The sequence below is a fragment of the Phytophthora infestans genome, genomic scaffold, assembly GCF_000142945.1.
Source record: "Phytophthora infestans T30-4 supercont1.2 genomic scaffold, whole genome shotgun sequence".
Taxonomy (NCBI): domain Eukaryota; phylum Oomycota; class Peronosporomycetes; order Peronosporales; family Peronosporaceae; genus Phytophthora; species Phytophthora infestans.
In genome coordinates this window covers 1,679,978-1,699,865 of record NW_003303757.1, presented here as the reverse complement: position 1 = coordinate 1,699,865, position 19,888 = coordinate 1,679,978, and positions in this window count along the sequence as shown.

Sequence of the window (19,888 nt, the reverse complement as noted above, 5' to 3'; positions counted from 1 at the left end):
TATTAGAGCAAGGTTTGGTCAGCTTCTCGCGCGAAGTATCGTTTAGGACAGATAGGTTTTGCCGATGGTCGCCACAAATACCGATAGTATGCATTGAAACTGTTCCGCTGAGCTTTTTATTATATTACTGAAGGGTATTTCCACTATCTTTCGCATGCATTGATCTTACTTGCATAGCTGACGCACCTACAAACTTATTTGCATAGATACTGACCGACAGAGTGGCGTAGATCCTTATCGAGTGGCATTTACTGGCTCCTATATGTATGCCAAACACGCAAAGCCACATGGCTGTAGACAGAGTATCATATTGTAGTGATGTTTAGCCTAAATTTAGAAAGTAGCTCATGTACAATATATGAAGTATTTTTGCTGCCTGCTTATCAACTCGGTTTGCCATTTGATGTGTCCGTGCATATAGTGCGAGGTCGTTAATGAGTGTGTATAACACGCGCCCGTGAGAGCCAAAACATATATATAGGGTCACTGTCGCTTTCTCGGTACATTTGCGTCATCGTGCTGACTTACTGTGCTTACGCTTCAGATGTATCAGTCTATATGACCAGGCGCGTCACTAACTCGGCAGTGGTCATACCGCAGAGATACAGGCTAGCTAGCTGACCGCGCGTCTGCTAGCAGATATATACGCGCGCGGCGGTTACACCTTATAACCATCCCAGCTCTGATCTCGACCAATTTGAACAGGGCACTAAAGTACGGTACTGCGTACAGGCACATCGACTTGCCACATCCTCTGTATTGGTCTGCATTACCGCACACGTGCTCGTGTCTACGTAGACAGCAACGTATTCGTCGCGTGTAGTGCTCCCTTAATACTGTAGTTTCAATTTGTGAGCGCACATTAGTGAAATATACGCAGTAAACGTTGACAATACAGATAGCGTGGTCTTGCCTTCGCGAGTGTACGTGTATGCAGATAGAAACGGTCAGATTGCAAGGGTACACAGTAGATACCATGCGCTAATTATTATATGAAACGCGTTTCGCTCTATAGGTGCGTCACCACTATTGGCAGCGCCATAGTCAGCTTACCGTTTGTGCCGCTCCAAGCCTCGCACTGTCAGCCAATATACGAAATAGAAAGATAGGTAGAAAATGGAGGCCTGAAAGAGTACATTGACCAATTACTTGCTCATCTGCTGCTTCTTTCGCTCGATGTACTTGGCGTTTTGGGCGGTCAGCTTGCGAGGACGGCTGCGCCTCTTTTTCTTCTCGGGGTACCAGTCAGGACCCATCGCCTTCTTGACGTTTGACAGGCTTTCCTTGCGACGCACTTCGGCCGAACCAGGTGGTGGGGGCTTTTCCTCCCAGAACTCAACCGCTTTTGGGCCGTTCTCGCAAGCAATACAGCGCCGCACGATGTCCCGCCCGCAGATTGTACGGAATGCGTAGCCACTGCAGCTTCCCGCAACCGACGCAGCGCGCCCGGTCATCCGTCGTAGACCGCTGCGGGCTCAGCAGAAGCGGGTCAATCTTCGCCTCGCATTGCTTGCACGTAGGGCCCACCAGTATGTTAGCAAAATATATTGTTTTAACCAATAGCTTGCGTCCAAATATTAGCCAATAGCACGGTACTGTAAGGCTGGTATTTATTATTAGGCAAAAAATAAAAATGTTTATAATATTACTATTTGGTTTTGCTATAATATATTATTATCAGATTTCCAAACAAGTCCTTCCTTACATACAATACAAATGGACTAAAAAAACTATCTATCGTGCGCGCATGCATTCGTCGGGTGCGGTGCACGGGAGCAGATAGCGCAATGACCGTGCAGCCGCGCACCGTGGCAGTGGTGAGTGCCAGGTGAAGTTTAAAGATCGCAAAGTCCCTACAAAACGCGCTGGTCGTGAAGCCTACTTTAATTTTAAAAAAATACTATCGTCTCTACTTTAGAAAGTCTGTGGGAAATAGCATCGCCGAGCTCTTACAAATGCGGCCTGTGAAGCTTCTATTAATAATATTAATACTATTAATATCGTCTTTACTTCGAAAAGTGTGTGGAAAATAACATCCCAGAGCTCTTACAAAATACTGTGTGAAGTCTACATTAAAAATAATAAATATCTCTATTGCAGAGCTCTTAGAAAATAAAGTGGTTTCTGTGCCCGATTTGCAGTACATACGACAGGTTTTGTGTAGCTAAATGTCAATAATCGCTTCCAAGACTTGCTCTTCGTCCGCGTCTTCTTCGTAAATCCTCGCCGACGTCGCGAACGTGAACAGCTGGAGGTACGTCAGCTCATCCCTCTCTTGAATCATCGGCGCCTTGCTCATCACCATGCATTACTCGTCTTGTTTCTTAGGAGTCTTTTCGGTACTGAGAGAATTTCGTTAACTTAATAAATCCGCCCCCCCGCGCGAGCTGCGCAGATAATTAATCAATAATTAATTATCTGCGCAGCTTGCCCGGCTGTTTGCAACCACTCGATGCGTTTCGTGCTCGGCAGAAATGTTACCTTATGTTTAATCGCGAGGGCGAGAGACGGTCTGATCGTGCGACAGATCCAGTCAGTGTCACAGGTCGGCAGGTATTGCCCAATCAGAGCGCGAGTTAATTGTGTGACGCTTTTGGATATATTTGTAATTTTTGCATAGCTAGGTCGAGTCAGAAAGATAGGCGCGGTCGTTAAGATGGGAGGAAACTGTATTAGACAGGCCGACTGTAGCCATGCGAAAAGGCAGGAAAAAGCAGCAAGAAAGGAAAACGACGGACAGACAGACGGACGGACAGGTTACAAGGTTAGGAGGCGGGAAACTAGCGCTCTGGGCGCCCGCTCCGCGGACGCTAGGGCATGGTTGTTTGGTGTAGAGAGGGTTGACCACCTCCGCTGCACTGCGGTGGGCTTAGAGTTTCTACTCAGCGCAAAGCTACACGTAATAAATGCATACTGTGCTATACTTATGTAACGTTGCAAAACAACTCCGCATACAATAACCTTAGTGTTCACATGTTATGGTAGACATGACCAGGATTTAACGTGATCTGCCAGATGAGCACCATCTTACCCGGGAAGATTTTGTCTATAATCTCATTTGAGAGCATAGCTCCCAAAATGACACCAATCGGAGGCGCGCGTGATTTCAAAGCTTGCATATGCTGTTCGGAAGACGTGTCAGTATCAATGATAATCCAAATTGGCATATATCGGTGAGCAATCCCAGTGAAGCTGGAGAAAATACACCTACTCAAACCTAATGCCATCAGTCACGTCATCGCCGTGAGGCAGTCGACACCATATCTTTGATTGCGACGATCTATTAGAGCAAGGTTTGGTCAGCTTCTCGCGCGAAGTATCGTTTAGGACAGATAGGTTTTGCCGATGGTCGCCACAAATACCGATAGTATGCATTGAAACTGTTCCGCTGAGCTTTTTATTATATTACTGAAGGGTATTTCCACTATCTTTCGCATGCATTGATCTTACTTGCATAGCTGACGCACCTACAAACTTATTTGCATAGATACTGACCGACAGAGTGGCGTAGATCCTTATCGAGTGGCATTTACTGGCTCCTATATGTATGCCAAACACGCAAAGCCACATGGCTGTAGACAGAGTATCATATTGTAGTGATGTTTAGCCTAAATTTAGAAAGTAGCTCATGTACAATATATGAAGTATTTTTGCTGCCTGCTTATCAACTCGGTTTGCTATTTGATATGTCCGTGCGTATAGCGCGAGGTCGCTAATGAGTGTGTATAACACGCGCCCGTGAGAGCTAAAACATATGTATAGGGTCACTGTCGCTTTCTCGGTACATTTGCGTCGTCGTGCTGACTTACTGTGCTTACGCTTCAGATGTATCAGTCTATATGACCAGGCGCGTCACTAACTCGGCAGTGGTCATACCGCAGAGATACAGGCTAGCTCACCGCGCGCGGCGGGTACACCTTATAACCATCCCAGCTCTGATCTCGACCAATTTGAACAGGGCACTAAAGTACGGTACTGCGTACAGGCACATCGACTTGCCACATCCTCTGTATTGGTCTGCATTACCGCACACGTGCTCGTGTCTACGTAGACAGCAACGTATTCGTCGCGTGTAGTGCTCCCTTAATACTGTAGTTTCAATTTGTGAGCGCACATTAGTGAAATATACGCAGTAAACGTTGACAATACAGATAGCGTGGTCTTGCCTTAGCGAGTGTACGTGTATGCAGATAGAAACGGTCAGATTGCAAGGGTACACAGTAGATACCATGCGCTAATTATTATATGAAACGCGTTTCGCTCTATAGGTGCGTCACCACTATTGGCAGCGCCATAGTCAGCTTACCGTTTGTGCCGCTCCAAGCCTCGCACTGTCAGCCAATATACGAAATAGAAAGATAGGTAGAAAATGGAGGCCTGAAAGAGTACATTGACCAATTACTTGCTCATCTGCTGCTTCTTTCGCTCGATGTACTTGGCGTTTTGGGCGGTCAGCTTGCGAGGACGGCTGCGCCTCTTTTTCTTCTCGGGGTACCAGTCAGGACCCATCGCCTTCTTGACGTTTGACAGGCTTTCCTTGCGACGCACTTCGGCCGAACCAGGTGGTGGGGGCTTTTCCTCCCAGAACTCAACCGCTTTTGGGCCGTTCTCGCAAGCAATACAGCGCCGCACGATGTCCCGCCCGCAGATTGTACGGAATGCGTAACCACTGCAGCTTCCCGCAACCGACGCAGCGCGCCCGGGCATCCGTCGTAGACCGCTGCGGGCTCGGCAGAAGCGGGTCAATCTTCGCCTCGCATTGCTTGCACGTAGGGCCCACCAGTATGTTAGCAAAATATATTGTTTTAACCAATAGCTTGCGTCCAAATATTAGCCAATAGCACGGTACTGTAAGGCTGGTATTTATTATTAGGCAAATATAAAAATGTTTTATAATATTACTATTTGGTTTTGCTATAATATATTATTATCAGATTTCCAAACAAGTACATACTTTACATGCAATACAAATTGACTAAAACAATTATCTATCGTGCGCGCATGCATTCGTCGGGTGCGGTGCACGGGAGCAGATAGCGCAATGACCGTGCAGCCGCGCACCGTGGCAGTGGTGAGTGCCAGGTGAAGTTTAAAGATCGCAAAGTCCCTACAAAACGCGCTGGTCGTGAAGCCTACTTTAATTTTAAAAAAATACTATCGTCTCTACTTTAGAAAGTCTGTGGGAAATAGCATCGCCGAGCTCTTACAAATGCGGCCTGTGAAGCTTCTATTAATAATATTAATACTATTAATATCGTCTTTACTTCGAAAAGTGTGTGGAAAATAACATCCCAGAGCTCTTACAAAATACTGTGTGAAGTCTACATTAAAAATAATAAATATCTCTATTGCAGAGCTCTTAGAAAATAAAGTGGTTTCTGTGCCCGATTTGCAGTACATACGACAGGTTTTGTGTAGCTAAATGTCAATAATCGCTTCCAAGACTTGCTCTTCGTCCGCGTCTTCTTCGTAAATCCTCGCCGACGTCGCGAACGTGAACAGCTGGAGGTACGTCAGCTCATCCCTCTCTTGAATCATCGGCGCCTTGCTCATCACCATGCATTACTCGTCTTGTTTCTTAGGAGTCTTTTCGGTACTGAGAGAATTTCGTTAACTTAATAATTCGTCCAGCCGGGCGAGCTGCGCAGATAATTAATCAATAATTAATTATCTGCGCAGCTCGCCCGGCTGTTTGCAACCACTCGATGCGTTTCGTGCTCGGCAGAAATGTTACCTTATGTTTAATCGCGAGGGCGAGAGACGGTCTGATCGTGCGACAGATCCAGTCAGTGTCACAGGTCGGCAGGTATTGCCCAATCAGAGCGCGAGTTAATTGTGTGACGCTTTTGGATATATTTGTAATTTTTGCATAGCTAGGTCGAGTCAGAAAGATAGGCGCGGTCGTTAAGATGGGAGGAAACTGTATTAGACAGGCCGACTGTAGCCATGCGAAAAGGCAGGAAAAAGCAGCAAGAAAGGAAAACGACGGACAGACAGACGGACGGACAGGTTACAAGGTTAGGAGGCGGGAAACTAGCGCTCTGGGCGCCCGCTCCGCGGACGCTAGGGCATGGTTGTTTGGTGTAGAGAGGGTTGACCACCTCCGCTGCACTGCGGTGGGCTTAGAGTTTCTACTCAGCGCAAAGCTACACGTAATAAATGCATACTGTGCTATACTTATGTAACGTTGCAAAACAACTCCGCATACAATAACCTTAGTGTTCACATGTTATGGTAGACATGACCAGGATTTAACGTGATCTGCCAGATGAGCACCATCTTACCCGGGAAGATTTTGTCTATAATCTCATTTGAGAGCATAGCTCCCAAAATGACACCAATCGGAGGCGCGCGTGATTTCAAAGCTTACATATGCTGTTCGGAAGACGTGTCAGTATCAATGATAATCCAAATTGGCATATATCGGTGAGCAATCCCAGTGAAGCTAAAGAAAATACACCTACTCAAACCTAATGCCATCAGTCACGTCATCGCCGTGAGGCAGTCGACACCATATCTTTGATTGCGACGATCTATTAGAGCAAGGTTTGGTCAGCTTCTCGCGCGAAGTATCGTTTAGGACAGATAGGTTTTGCCGATGGTCGCCACAAATACCGATAGTATGCATTGAAACTGTTCCGCTGAGCTTTTTATTATATTACTGAAGGGTATTTCCACTATCTTTCGCATGCATTGATCTTACTTGCATAGCTGACGCACCTACAAACTTATTTGCATAGATACTGACCGACAGAGTGGCGTAGATCCTTATCGAGTGGCATTTACTGGCTCCTATATGTATGCCAAACACGCAAAGCCACATGGCTGTAGACAGAGTATCATATTGTAGTGATGTTTAGCCTAAATTTAGAAAGTAGCTCATGTACAATATATGAAGTATTTTTGCTGCCTGCTTATCAACTCGGTTTGCTATTTGATATGTCCGTGCGTATAGCGCGAGGTCGCTAATGAGTGTGTATAACACGCGCCCGTGAGAGCTAAAACATATGTATAGGGTCACTGTCGCTTTCTCGGTACATTTGCGTCGTCGTGCTGACTTACTGTGCTTACGCTTCAGATGTATCAGTCTATATGACCAGGCGCGTCACTAACTCGGCAGTGGTCATACCGCAGAGATACAGGCTAGCTGACCGCGCGCGGCGGGTACACCTTATAACCATCCCAGCTCTGATCTCGACCAATTTGAACAGGGCACTAAAGTACGGTACTGCGTACAGGCACATCGACTTGCCACATCCTCTGTATTGGTCTGCATTACCGCACACGTGCTCGTGTCTACGTAGACAGCAACGTATTCGTCGCGTGTAGTGCTCACTCAATACTGTAGTTTCAATTTGTGAGCGCACATTAGTGAAATATACGCAGTGAACGTTGACAATACAGATAGCGTGGTCTTGCCTTAGCGAGTGTACGTGTATGCAGATAGAAACGGTCAGATTGCAAGGGTACACAGTAGATACCATGCGCTAATTATTATATGAAACGCGTTTCGCTCTATAGGTGCGTCACCACTATTGGCAGCGCCATAGTCAGCTTACCGTTTGTGCCGCTCCAAGCCTCGCACTGTCAGCCAATATACGAAATAGAAAGATAGGTAGAAAATGGAGGCCTGAAAGAGTACATTGACCAATTACTTGCTCATCTGCTGCTTTATTCGCTCGATGTACTTGGCGTTTTGGGCGGTCAGCTTGCGAGGACGGCTGCGCCTCTTTTTCTTCTCGGGGTACCAGTCAGGACCCATCGCCTTCTTGACGTTTGACAGGCTTTCCTTGCGACGCACTTCGGCCGAACCAGGTGGTGGGGGCTTTTCCTCCCAGAACTCAACCGCTTTTGGGCCGTTCTCGCAAGCAATACAGCGCCGCACGATGTCCCGCCCGCAGATTGTACGGAATGCGTAACCACTGCAGCTTCCCGCAACCGACGCAGCGCGCCCGGGCATCCGTCGTAGACCGCTGCGGGCTCAGCAGAAGCGGGTCAATCTTCGCCTCGCATTGCTTGCACGTAGGGCCCACCAGTATGTTAGCAAAATATATTGTTTTAACCAATAGCTTGTGTCCAAATATTAGCCAATAGCACGGTACTGTAAGGCTGGTATTTATTATTAGGCAAATATAAAAATGTTTTATAATATTACTATTTGGTTTTGCTATAATATATTATTATCAGATTTCCAAACAAGTACATACTTTACATGCAATACAAATTGACTAAAAAAATTATCTATCGTGCGCGCATGCATTCGTCGGGTGCGGTGCACGGGAGCAGATAGCGCAATGACCGTGCAGCCGCGCACCGTGGCAGTGGTGAGTGCCAGGTGAAGTTTAAAGATCGCAAAGTCCCTACAAAACGCGCTGGTCGTGAAGCCTACTTTAATTTTAAAAAAATACTATCGTCTCTACTTTAGAAAGTCTGTGGGAAATAGCATCGCCGAGCTCTTACAAATGCGGCCTGTGAAGCTTCTATTAATAATATTAATACTATTAATATCGTCTTTACTTCGAAAAGTGTGTGGAAAATAACATCCCAGAGCTCTTACAAAATACTGTGTGAAGTCTACATTAAAAATAATAAATATCTCTATTGCAGAGCTCTTAGAAAATAAAGTGGTTTCTGTGCCCGATTTGCAGTACATACGACAGGTTTTGTGTAGCTAAATGTCAATAATCGCTTCCAAGACTTGCTCTTCGTCCGCGTCTTCTTCGTAAATCCTCGCCGACGTCGCGAACGTGAACAGCTGGAGGTACGTCAGCTCATCCCTCTCTTGAATCATCGGCGCCTTGCTCATCACCATGCATTACTCGTCTTGTTTCTTAGGAGTCTTTTCGGTACTGAGAGAATTTCGTTAACTTAATAATTCGTCCAGCCGGGCGAGCTGCGCAGATAATTAATCAATAATTAATTATCTGCGCAGCTTGCCCGGCTGTTTGCAACCACTCGATGCGTTTCGTGCTCGGCAGAAATGTTACCTTATGTTTAATCGCGAGGGCGAGAGACGGTCTGATCGTGCGACAGATCCAGTCAGTGTCACAGGTCGGCAGGTATTGCCCAATCAGAGCGCGAGTTAATTGTGTGACGCTTTTGGATATATTTGTAATTTTTGCATAGCTAGGTCGAGTCAGAAAGATAGGCGCGGTCGTTAAGATGGGAGGAAACTGTATTAGACAGGCCGACTGTAGCCATGCGAAAAGGCAGGAAAAAGCAGCAAGAAAGGAAAACGACGGACAGACAGACGGACGGACAGGTTACAAGGTTAGGAGGCGGGAAACTAGCGCTCTGGGCGCCCGCTCCGCGGACGCTAGGGCATGGTTGTTTGGTGTAGAGAGGGTTGACCACCTCCGCTGCACTGCGGTGGGCTTAGAGTTTCTACTCAGCGCAAAGCTACACGTAATAAATGCATACTGTGCTATACTTATGTAACGTTGCAAAACAACTCCGCATACAATAACCTTAGTGTTCACATGTTATGGTAGACATGACCAGGATTTAACGTGATCTGCCAGATGAGCACCATCTTACCCGGGAAGATTTTGTCTATAATCTCATTTGAGAGCATAGCTCCCAAAATGACACCAATCGGAGGCGCGCGTGATTTCAAAGCTTACATATGCTGTTCGGAAGACGTGTCAGTATCAATGATAATCCAAATTGGCATATATCGGTGAGCAATCCCAGTGAAGCTAAAGAAAATACACCTACTCAAACCTAATGCCATCAGTCACGTCATCGCCGTGAGGCAGTCGACACCATATCTTTGATTGCGACGATCTATTAGAGCAAGGTTTGGTCAGCTTCTCGCGCGAAGTATCGTTTAGGACAGATAGGTTTTGCCGATGGTCGCCACAAATACCGATAGTATGCATTGAAACTGTTCCGCTGAGCTTTTTATTATATTACTGAAGGGTATTTCCACTATCTTTCGCATGCATTGATCTTACTTGCATAGCTGACGCACCTACAAACTTATTTGCATAGATACTGACCGACAGAGTGGCGTAGATCCTTATCGAGTGGCATTTACTGGCTCCTATATGTATGCCAAACACGCAAAGCCACATGGCTGTAGACAGAGTATCATATTGTAGTGATGTTTAGCCTAAATTTAGAAAGTAGCTCATGTACAATATATGAAGTATTTTTGCTGCCTACTTATCAACTCGGTTTGCTATTTGATATGTCCGTGCGTATAGCGCGAGGTCGCTAATGAGTGTGTATAACACGCGCCCGTGAGAGCTAAAACATATGTATAGGGTCACTGTCGCTTTCTCGGTACATTTGCGTCGTCGTGCTGACTTACTGTGCTTACGCTTCAGATGTATCAGTCTATATGACCAGGCGCGTCACTAACTCGGCAGTGGTCATACCGCAGAGATACAGGCTAGCTGACCGCGCGCGGCGGGTACACCTTGTAACCATCCCAGCTCTGATCTCGACCAATTTGAACAGGGCACTAAAGTACGGTACTGCGTACAGGCACATCGACTTGCCACATCCTCTGTATTGGTCTGCATTACCGCACACGTGCTCGTGTCTACGTAGACAGCAACGTATTCGTCGCGTGTAGTGCTCACTAAATACTGTAGTTTCAATTTGTGAGCGCACATTAGTGAAATATACGCAGTGAACGTTGACAATACAGATAGCGTGGTCTTGCCTTAGCGAGTGTACGTGTATGCAGATAGAAACGGTCAGATTGCAAGGGTACACAGTAGATACCATGCGCTAATTATTATATGAAACGCGTTTCGCTCTATAGGTGCGTCACCACTATTGGCAGCGCCATAGTCAGCTTACCGTTTGTGCCGCTCCAAGCCTCGCACTGTCAGCCAATATACGAAATAGAAAGATAGGTAGAAAATGGAGGCCTGAAAGAGTACATTGACCAATTACTTGCTCATCTGCTGCTTTATTCGCTCGATGGACTTGGCGTTTTGGGCGGTCAGCTTGCGAGGACGGCTGCGCCTCTTTTTCTTCTCGGGGTACCAGTCAGGACCCATCGCCTTCTTGACGTTTGACAGGCTTTCCTTGCGACGCACTTCGGCCGAACCAGGTGGTGGGGGCTTTTCCTCCCAGAACTCAACCGCTTTTGGGCCGTTCTCGCAAGCAATACAGCGCCGCACGATGTCCCGCCCGCAGATTGTACGGAATGCGTAACCACTGCAGCTTCCCGCAACCGACGCAGCGCGCCCGGGCATCCGTCGTAGACCGCTGCGGGCTCGGCAGAAGCGGGTCAATCTTCGCCTCGCATTGCTTGCACGTAGGGCCCACCAGTATGTTAGCAAAATATATTGTTTTAACCAATAGCTTGTGTCCAAATATTAGCCAATAGCACGGTACTGTAAGGCTGGTATTTATTATTAGGCAAATATAAAAATGTTTTATAATATTACTATTTGGTTTTGCTATAATATATTATTATCAGATTTCCAAACAAGTACATACTTTACATGCAATACAAATTGACTAAAAAAATTATCTATCGTGCGCGCATGCATTCGTCGGGTGCGGTGCACGGGAGCAGATAGCGCAATGACCGTGCAGCCGCGCACCGTGGCAGTGGTGAGTGCCAGGTGAAGTTTAAAGATCGCAAAGTCCCTACAAAACGCGCTGGTCGTGAAGCCTACTTTAATTTTAAAAAAATACTATCGTCTCTACTTTAGAAAGTCTGTGGGAAATAGCATCGCCGAGCTCTTACAAATGCGGCCTGTGAAGCTTCTATTAATAATATTAATACTATTAATATCGTCTTTACTTTGAAAAGTGTGTGGAAAATAACATCCCAGAGCTCTTACAAAATACTGTGTGAAGTCTACATTAAAAATAATAAATATCTCTATTGCAGAGCTCTTAGAAAATAAAGTGGTTTCTGTGCCCGATTTGCAGTACATACGACAGGTTTTGTGTAGCTAAATGTAAATACGCAAACGTCAGCACAGCTCGCCTTGGTGCTTACATCCAATCGGTGTGTTTCATGCGCAGCAGAAATGTTTACCTTACGTCCAATCGCGAGGGCGAGAGGCGGTCTGATTGTGCGACAGATCCAGACAGTGTCGCAGGTCAACAAGTATTGCCCAATCAGGGCGCGAGTTAATTGTGTCCACTTTTGGCCATAATTGTAATTTAGGCATAGTTAAGTCAAGTCAGAAAGGTAGGCGCGGTCGGTAGGATGGGACGAAACTGTATAAGAAAGGCCCGAGTGTAGCCATGCGAAAATGTAGGAAAAAACAGCAAGAAAGGAACCGGACGGACTTATTGACAGACGGACGGACAGAAACGCTGCAAGGTTAGAAGCGGAGAGATTAAAATGAACGAGCGTGGCCTGTAGTTTTTGCAGTGCCCCGATATCCAGAGAAACGACGCTGAATAAAGTAATTAGAGTGACAAATAGTAATATACTGTAATAGTAAGGCATATGTGCCCGACTGAAATCCAAGATAACGGCTCACAATCCCTAATCCAAGATCTGACACATCGTATTATACGACGAAGCCATGCGATTCAATTTTTGAAAGGAACAGATGTTCGACGCGTATAAATTCTTAACCCCTTTACCCCGAAAATTGTTCCGGATTATCCGTATTAATTAGCATATGAATTAACGTATACGGGAAAATCAGTACTAAATATCTTTTTGAAAGCCTATTGCAGGGACACGTTATCAAGTGAGAGCTTACGATTGGCTGAGAACGCTGTTACAAAAACGGCATGTAAACAAAGAGCGCACAAAATTCTCTAAATTAATATAACCCTGCATAAATGTTCAGATAGTTACCGGATGGGCAAACGAATTTCGCGCCAAAATGACAATCATTCATGGAGCCAACACACTTTCATTCAATCCTACAAAAAATCCTCGTCGGTGTTGCCGTCGTCCACGCGGCGCTTCGCTACGAAGCGAATCTTGTGCTGCTAGCTCGGGAGGGACGGCGGTACCGTTGCGCCACGTTTGGTGCCACACCTGGCTACACGTAAACTCACTGCCCTACTCCAGCCGTCGCGCCTTGTTGCACAGGGTTACACGGCCCTTCTTAGAAAGCGAACAGGTCCGGCAGAAGTAGCTGCTCTCATAGCTCCGTACTCCCGGTCCTGCCAACGCGGAGCACACCTTATACAGCCACTGCCTACTCTTTTGCCCGTTCTTCTCTCTCGTCTGCTGCAGGGCGTGTGGCTGCCTTGGCACCGGAGCAGCTAACAGCTCTTCGCCGTTGTTTTCTGGAAGAAAATCTTCACGGGTTTGTGACAGGAGGTCAACGTGTAGCCGCCGCATGAACTCAGCGTGTGTTGGTACGGATTTCCCTTGGCGCTTCTTGGCGATTTTGTGCACGACGAACGCGTTCACCAAAGCAAGGTCGACAAGGCCTAAAAATATAGTCTTGTAATATTTCCGCATTCGAACCGACCGCTGGATTGTGTAACGTTGCAAGCGCAACTGGTCGTGGACGTCCACTCCACCCATCGTTTCGTGGTAGTTCACGACTAAGCGCGGGCATGGTACCATAGTGATAGAGCCATCCGGTTCCCGCCGAGAAACTTTTTCAGGTTGCGTCGAGCACCCAGTAGCTAGAAATCGTACAGGTTGGTTGTCCATCCACACACACGCCACGATTTCAGGCCGGTTCGCCACTGAGCAATACGATAGGTTCCTCTCTGCATACGCTTTGGTCTTGTCTTCTGCGTGAACTCAATCTGCTTGCACCACCCCAGCCGGTCTCGACGCATAATGCCCACATGGTAGAATCCCATAGAGAGCAATTTGTCCGAAAGCGGGACAGATGTGTAAAAGTTATCCGTGCAAATCAAGCGCCGAGCTGGCTGACCTCGCAACGCCTTGGTCAGATTCTTGATAACTGCTTTTTGAGCGACATTCTTCTCGTTTTTGTTGGCCTTCCCACAATAGATATCCAACCTACAACGCACCATCCATAACATAGTCAGTATTATCCGTTATGAGTCCGAATCCGTAATGTGTTCAATAACATCCTGAGCATATTACGAAACGGAAGATGAAGCAACTTACCTTGAACAGTACGCAGTCTCAGCGCAACACGTCAAGTAAAACTTCGTCCCCCATTTGTTCGGTTTCGCAGACATGTATTGGCGCATGGGGTTTCGTTTGTGCCTCATGGGGATCATGCCCTCATCGAACGCGATCTTGGCTCCTAAACGATACCCGCAGAAAAACGTCTTCTGGAGTGCTTGGATCACAGGCCGGATCTTGAATACCCGATCGTTGCTGGTAGCTTGCTGCGAGTTGTCGTTGAAGTGTATGTACCGTGTGATCTCTTTAAAGCGATCACGACTGAGAAATTGACCAAACGTCCCTCTACATAGAGCACCTTCCACTTTCGTTATCCATTGGCGGCTTAGGCTCTCCCGATGTGGCTCCAGTGAACGGGCGATCAACAAGCCTATGAACCGAATGAGCTCATGGGGTTGGATGGCGGTTTTGCGTTGTAGCTTGGTTCTATACGCCTCCACTGACAGCACTACAGTGGACGGAGCCTTCTCACGGCGCAGACGTGCACGTTCACGCATCGACAGCGCTACCGCTTCGACGCACTCATCCCGAAACTTGTTCGTCTCCTCTGCAATCTTCCTCCACAATTCTTTCGGAAGAAAGAAGAAAAACATTGCCAGGGGGCTATCTGCATACGCTAGCGCAGCTTTGGTAGGTCCAAAGGGTCCTTCATACATCGGCAAAGCATCGAGACGTAGCTGACCATTTGTGTGTTTATCGTACGTGTCCCATCCAGCACGTTGCAGATCATCCAAGACTTCCTTATCCATACCAAAGTTCACATCATCGTCCAGTTCATCGTCCTCGTAAGATCCGGTCGACGCTTCGTCATCGACATCACACATGTCCTTGTCCAACAAAATGCTATCTTCATCTCCTTCGGTATCAGACTCGAGATAGCAACTAGTCTCCTTCCTCCAAGTAGAGTTCTTCATCATCGGTTTTGTCAAAGAGACGGTCTCGACGAAGAGCAGCCAAGAAATCATCCGAGTCAAAATCATCGAGGGTAATGGCAGGAGTTGGGCGTTCACAGTGATCGTTTGAGCATTGAGCAGTATCAACGGATCCATCCGAAACAGCACGTGAGGCATTATCCTGAAGAGCTCCAGTCATATCCGGAATAGAGTGTACGATGTTATCCGGAACAGGAGCATTACTCTCCGGAACAGTGCTGCCTGTATAATCCGTAATACGTCAATACGTTAGCAACAAACAGACATACCAGGACAGCGATTACATACCAGTCCGGCGCCGCTTGCTCGATGCATTGCTTCTTGTCGAGCTAGCCTTCCGTTTGCCATTTGAGGTCTTTCCGGAATTAGCGATATCATTCTCGGCAGCAGTTGGTTTGTCTGGGCTCCTGTGGTGGGGACAGTAGTCAGTAGTTCACTTTCCAGAGAAGCTGCTGTCTGGAGAGGAAGCACTGAAGCTGGTAGAGAAGGTAGCTCCAGCCATCCTTGGCTTCGGCAGTAGCGTAGTAGACTCACTTCACCTTTGTATACACAGCAACAGTTAGGCACCTTCAACGCAGCAATACAAGTCGGTAGCGTACCAACGAAGTAGTCGACACCTTCAACGCCCTTTGCATCTCCCTCGGGTGGTACGTAGGTGTAGTCGACGCTCAATCCCTTCGGCCGTCTGGATTTCCAGCCTTTTTTGGTCAGCTCTCTCCAAATTTGCTTGAACGGCTTCACCATCTTGAGAGTGTTGGTCTGTCTGGGTGGCCGCTGATTTTGAAATGGACGGCTCCCAGCCTTGTGGATTCTTATACAGTAACCCAAACCCTTTCCCGCAAAAAATCATGTCACGGGTTCGATGCTTACTTTGTCAAAGGTTATGTATACAAATACCTATATGCGGAAATAACATGACAGATTTTATGAAGCAGAGATCCCGGAATAATAACACCTCCATAAATTGTATTCCGGATTATCCGTAATGCCGGTGTAGAAGGGTTAAACAGGTTTCACACGACAATGTCGTAAAGCATACATGCGTTTAGATGAATCCTATGTCGTAACGGACGACGTTATTGACGGATCCGTTTGAAAAGAGGGGCACATTTGTCACAAAAATGTTGCATAGTAAAGTCAGTCACTTGCAAAAAAGGCGAAGCGAAGGCTCGTTGATTCAATGCAAAGTCCACGGCTATCGTCAACCCTTCACTCACCATGATACATGCAGGCTGCACAGCACAGGCAATCACACGAAATCACTGTCACCACCCTTGCCTTTGCATTCCTCGTCGCGAAACTGGAGCTCGTGGAGTGTCCTCTGGTGCTTCCCCTCTTTCTTGCCCGGGCGGCGCAGCACAACGCGCTTGCCCAAGGCAGGGGGGACCGCTAGCCCACCGTCAAAGTCATCGTGCCCAATTTCGAAGCACGTCTTTGTCAAGCCCTTGTATTGACACTGTGTCTTGTTTCACAGTCAGCCATTAGCATTATCAGCGGAGAAGCCCTCACAAAATAACGTCGTAGCGAACGTATTCTTCTTGGGGTCGAGCGCAACAGCGCGCACACCTTGCACGAGGGCTGGTGGCGCTTCTGGACCCCACTGACCGTCACCCAGTCTTCGGCTTGCTCAAACGCGTGGGTGAGACGAACAGTGGAGCGCTTACGCTTATTAGTGTCGGTAGCCGGCGTCGCGATGACGCCGACGAAGTCCTCAGCCTTCAGCTGAAGCAACTGATTCTGGAGCACGGAGTACCACTCGGTGTGCTTCATCAGCGTAGTTCATGGGACGATTTTGGCCGTATCTTTGTGCGAGATGTACGTGCTCACCAATGCGAGGTCCACCATCCCGAGAAACAAGCTCTTATAGTACTTGATAAACTTGGTCGACGTTTACAACGAGTAAGATTAGAGGCGACGCTGATCGTGCACATCAACTCCGCACATCCATCGCTGGTAGTCTGTCACCGCCGCCGAGCATGGGAACGTGGTTCCGCCCACCCGCTTGAGCTTGCGACGAGATGAGGGTTTCGACATGACTGCGCAAGTGCACTAAAAGTGCACAGGCTTGCGCTCCCATCAGTGGAACGCCACCATGGTGGGGACCGCGACCGAGCGGGAAAACATGAACGCGCCTCGCGGGGTGATGGTTGGTCTGATCGAGCGACTCACCTTTACGTCAGCATCGTCGCCTAAGGGGTTAGTCATGCTGGTGCTGATGACGTACACCTTCATCTTCAACAGCTCAACTGCCAACAAGACCGACGAGTAGAACCGGTCGATGTCGACCGCATCCACGCAATCTTGAGGTTACGGACAATGGCGGCGGCGCTTGTCTTGCCGTCAACGTTGTCATCGCCCTCGCCGCTTTTGCGCTTTCCAGAGTACATCTCAAAACTAGTAAGAAACAACATAGGATAACAAAACGAAAGACCAACGTCGTGAAATTACGGCATACTAAACAATGAAATAAGAAGCACCGACGTCAATTGGCGGTCCGCGAGTCATAAGTCATAAACATCTTTGACCCATACCTGTGAGGATTGTCAGGCATGAACATACGTGTCGTGTTCCGCTTGAAGGTAGCCGGTAGCACACTCTCGTCGAATAAGAACACCGCCGGCAGTGACCACCCCCCCTTGCCGAGATTTGCTTCTGCAATTTGCCTTCGACCGGCCGCAGTTTCCCCAACTTGTCCCGATTGCGCGACTCCTCGCTGTTTACAATGTGGAGATCGCGAAGGATGTCCATGCAGCGATTTCGGGCCATGAACCACTCCCCGCAGGTAGTGCGCCGTCCTCCACCTTCGTCCAGTGCGTGCCGAAACGGGGCTTCTGCGGCCACAGCATGCTCGCAGCAAGCAACCCGATGACGTGCAAGATCTCGTGGATTTGATACGCTGGCTTCGCCCTCAGTCGCCGTCGGATATGAGTCAATATCTCGCGTCAGGACGCACCTTGCTTGGACTGGATCGAGGTAGCTCGACGGTTGACCTGGAGACCGTATCTGTTGGTCTCCGTGTTAATGAGCACCGACAAAGACTTGGGCATGAAGTAGAAGAATGTCTTGCGTCGCACAGCGCACGTAACTCCGGCACCGTTAGGGTCTCCTCATAACTGAGGCCGATGTACGCTGGCGTGTCGCCCTTGAACAACAAAGAAACGTCTGTCCAGTCCATCGCGCACAATGCGTTCTCCTGTGTCTTCTTCGCCTGCTTGTCCACGGAGGTGCTGTTAATCTGCAATGCCTCGATGAAGGCGGTGTCCATCTGAACAGCGTCGCCGTCTGTGATCTTGTCTTCCTCCTTCTCGGAGTCACCATGCCCCGGGCTGCCTTCGTCTTCAACCATCACTTCGCTTTCGCTCTCGCCGGAGCTACAGATCTCGTAGATACCAAGCCTCTCATCGCCATGGATAAATTGACGTCCGTTTTAACTCGGAGACGCAGGCAGGGCACTTGGGGGGAGGTAGTATCAGGAGAGGCAGCAGCAGACGGCTCTGCTTCGCCCTCCAGGACCAACGCCTCTACATTCAGTTCGACCGCCGACAAGCCAAACGCCCGTGGCACAGTAGCCGGTGAGAGCTCGACATCGGACCCGTTGCCAAACAGCGCGTCCAATGTCCTCTGGGACAGCTGCACGCTCGTGTCGATCTGCAATACACTCATTCTGATGTCGCTCTCATCTGGCGGTTGCGTTTCGCTGGGTCTCGTGCGCATGGTCGGCTCTCTCGGTCTGTGCGTCGTGACCGCGCTGGCACTCGTGGTCGTGGCCGCCTCTGTCGATAAGGACGTCATGGCCGCGCTGGGACTCGAGCTTGTGGTCGTGGCTCTCAGCCTGGTCGTCGAGGTCGTTGTAGTCGCGCCGGAATTCGTGCTCGTGGACGGCGCTCTCGGTCTGGTACTGGAACTCGTGCTCGTAAGAGTTTTTCTCGGTCTGGTGCTGAGACGTGCTCGTGCACGTTGCTTTTGGTCCGGTCGTCATGATCTCGCCCATTTCCAGCAACCCGGAGTTGAGAGTATGCTCTACGAGCGCGGCCTCGCCATAGAAGACATGGACACCATCAGAGGCCACGTATCTCCACTGCGTAGACAGCCCGGTCGGCTTCTTGTCCGGTCAGCCGGCAGCGGAGCTAGCGCCACAAATGTGGAAAGTCGATCTCGCGGAGGGCGGCGGCGGCAGCGGCAGCTTTCCCGCCTGGCGCTCAACCGAATTCGCGCAATCCGTTAGATTTTGAATTTATTGGTCTAGGGCTGGCTCTTCCCCAAGATTGGCAATTGTTCCGCTATCTCCACCTTCGTTTTATCCCACCCTCTCCATTTATTTTTTCAAAAACCTCTTTGACGCTATACTATTCGAATACGTGCAACTCATTTGATTAAACTATTGAAAATTATGATTTGAGCCAAACTCTGTATAAGCGCTATGAATGTCGTAATTACGACAAAACGTTTTGTTATGTCATAAATTACGACGTTGGTAATCAAGGGGCTAATATTAAGAGCACATAAGTCATTTGCACCTTAATGATTCGCATAAAAAGATCCTCTTAGCCGTGCTTGGCTCGCTGGAAAGCTTACCGCAGGGTCCATCTCCGCAAACACCGCAGGCACACCGCGCGGGTTTGTTGCGGGTACGCGCCCTCGTATCTGCTCGCTTCAGCCGGTCTTCTCCGTTTAGATTTGCAATTTTTTCACATCTTTATCCCGAAAGTCATTCTCTTTTGGGGAAATTGCCAAATCCGGGTACTATTCAATTAGGCTCGTCAAATGATGGTCATATTTTCCACTGACTGAAGTAAATTTGCGATCTGGTACTATGTAGGCCACTTAATGCTGCCAAGTACTACGTAGTAGGTAGCAGAAGCAAACACTGGTGTTGTGGAAATAACTCAATAAGCTAGTC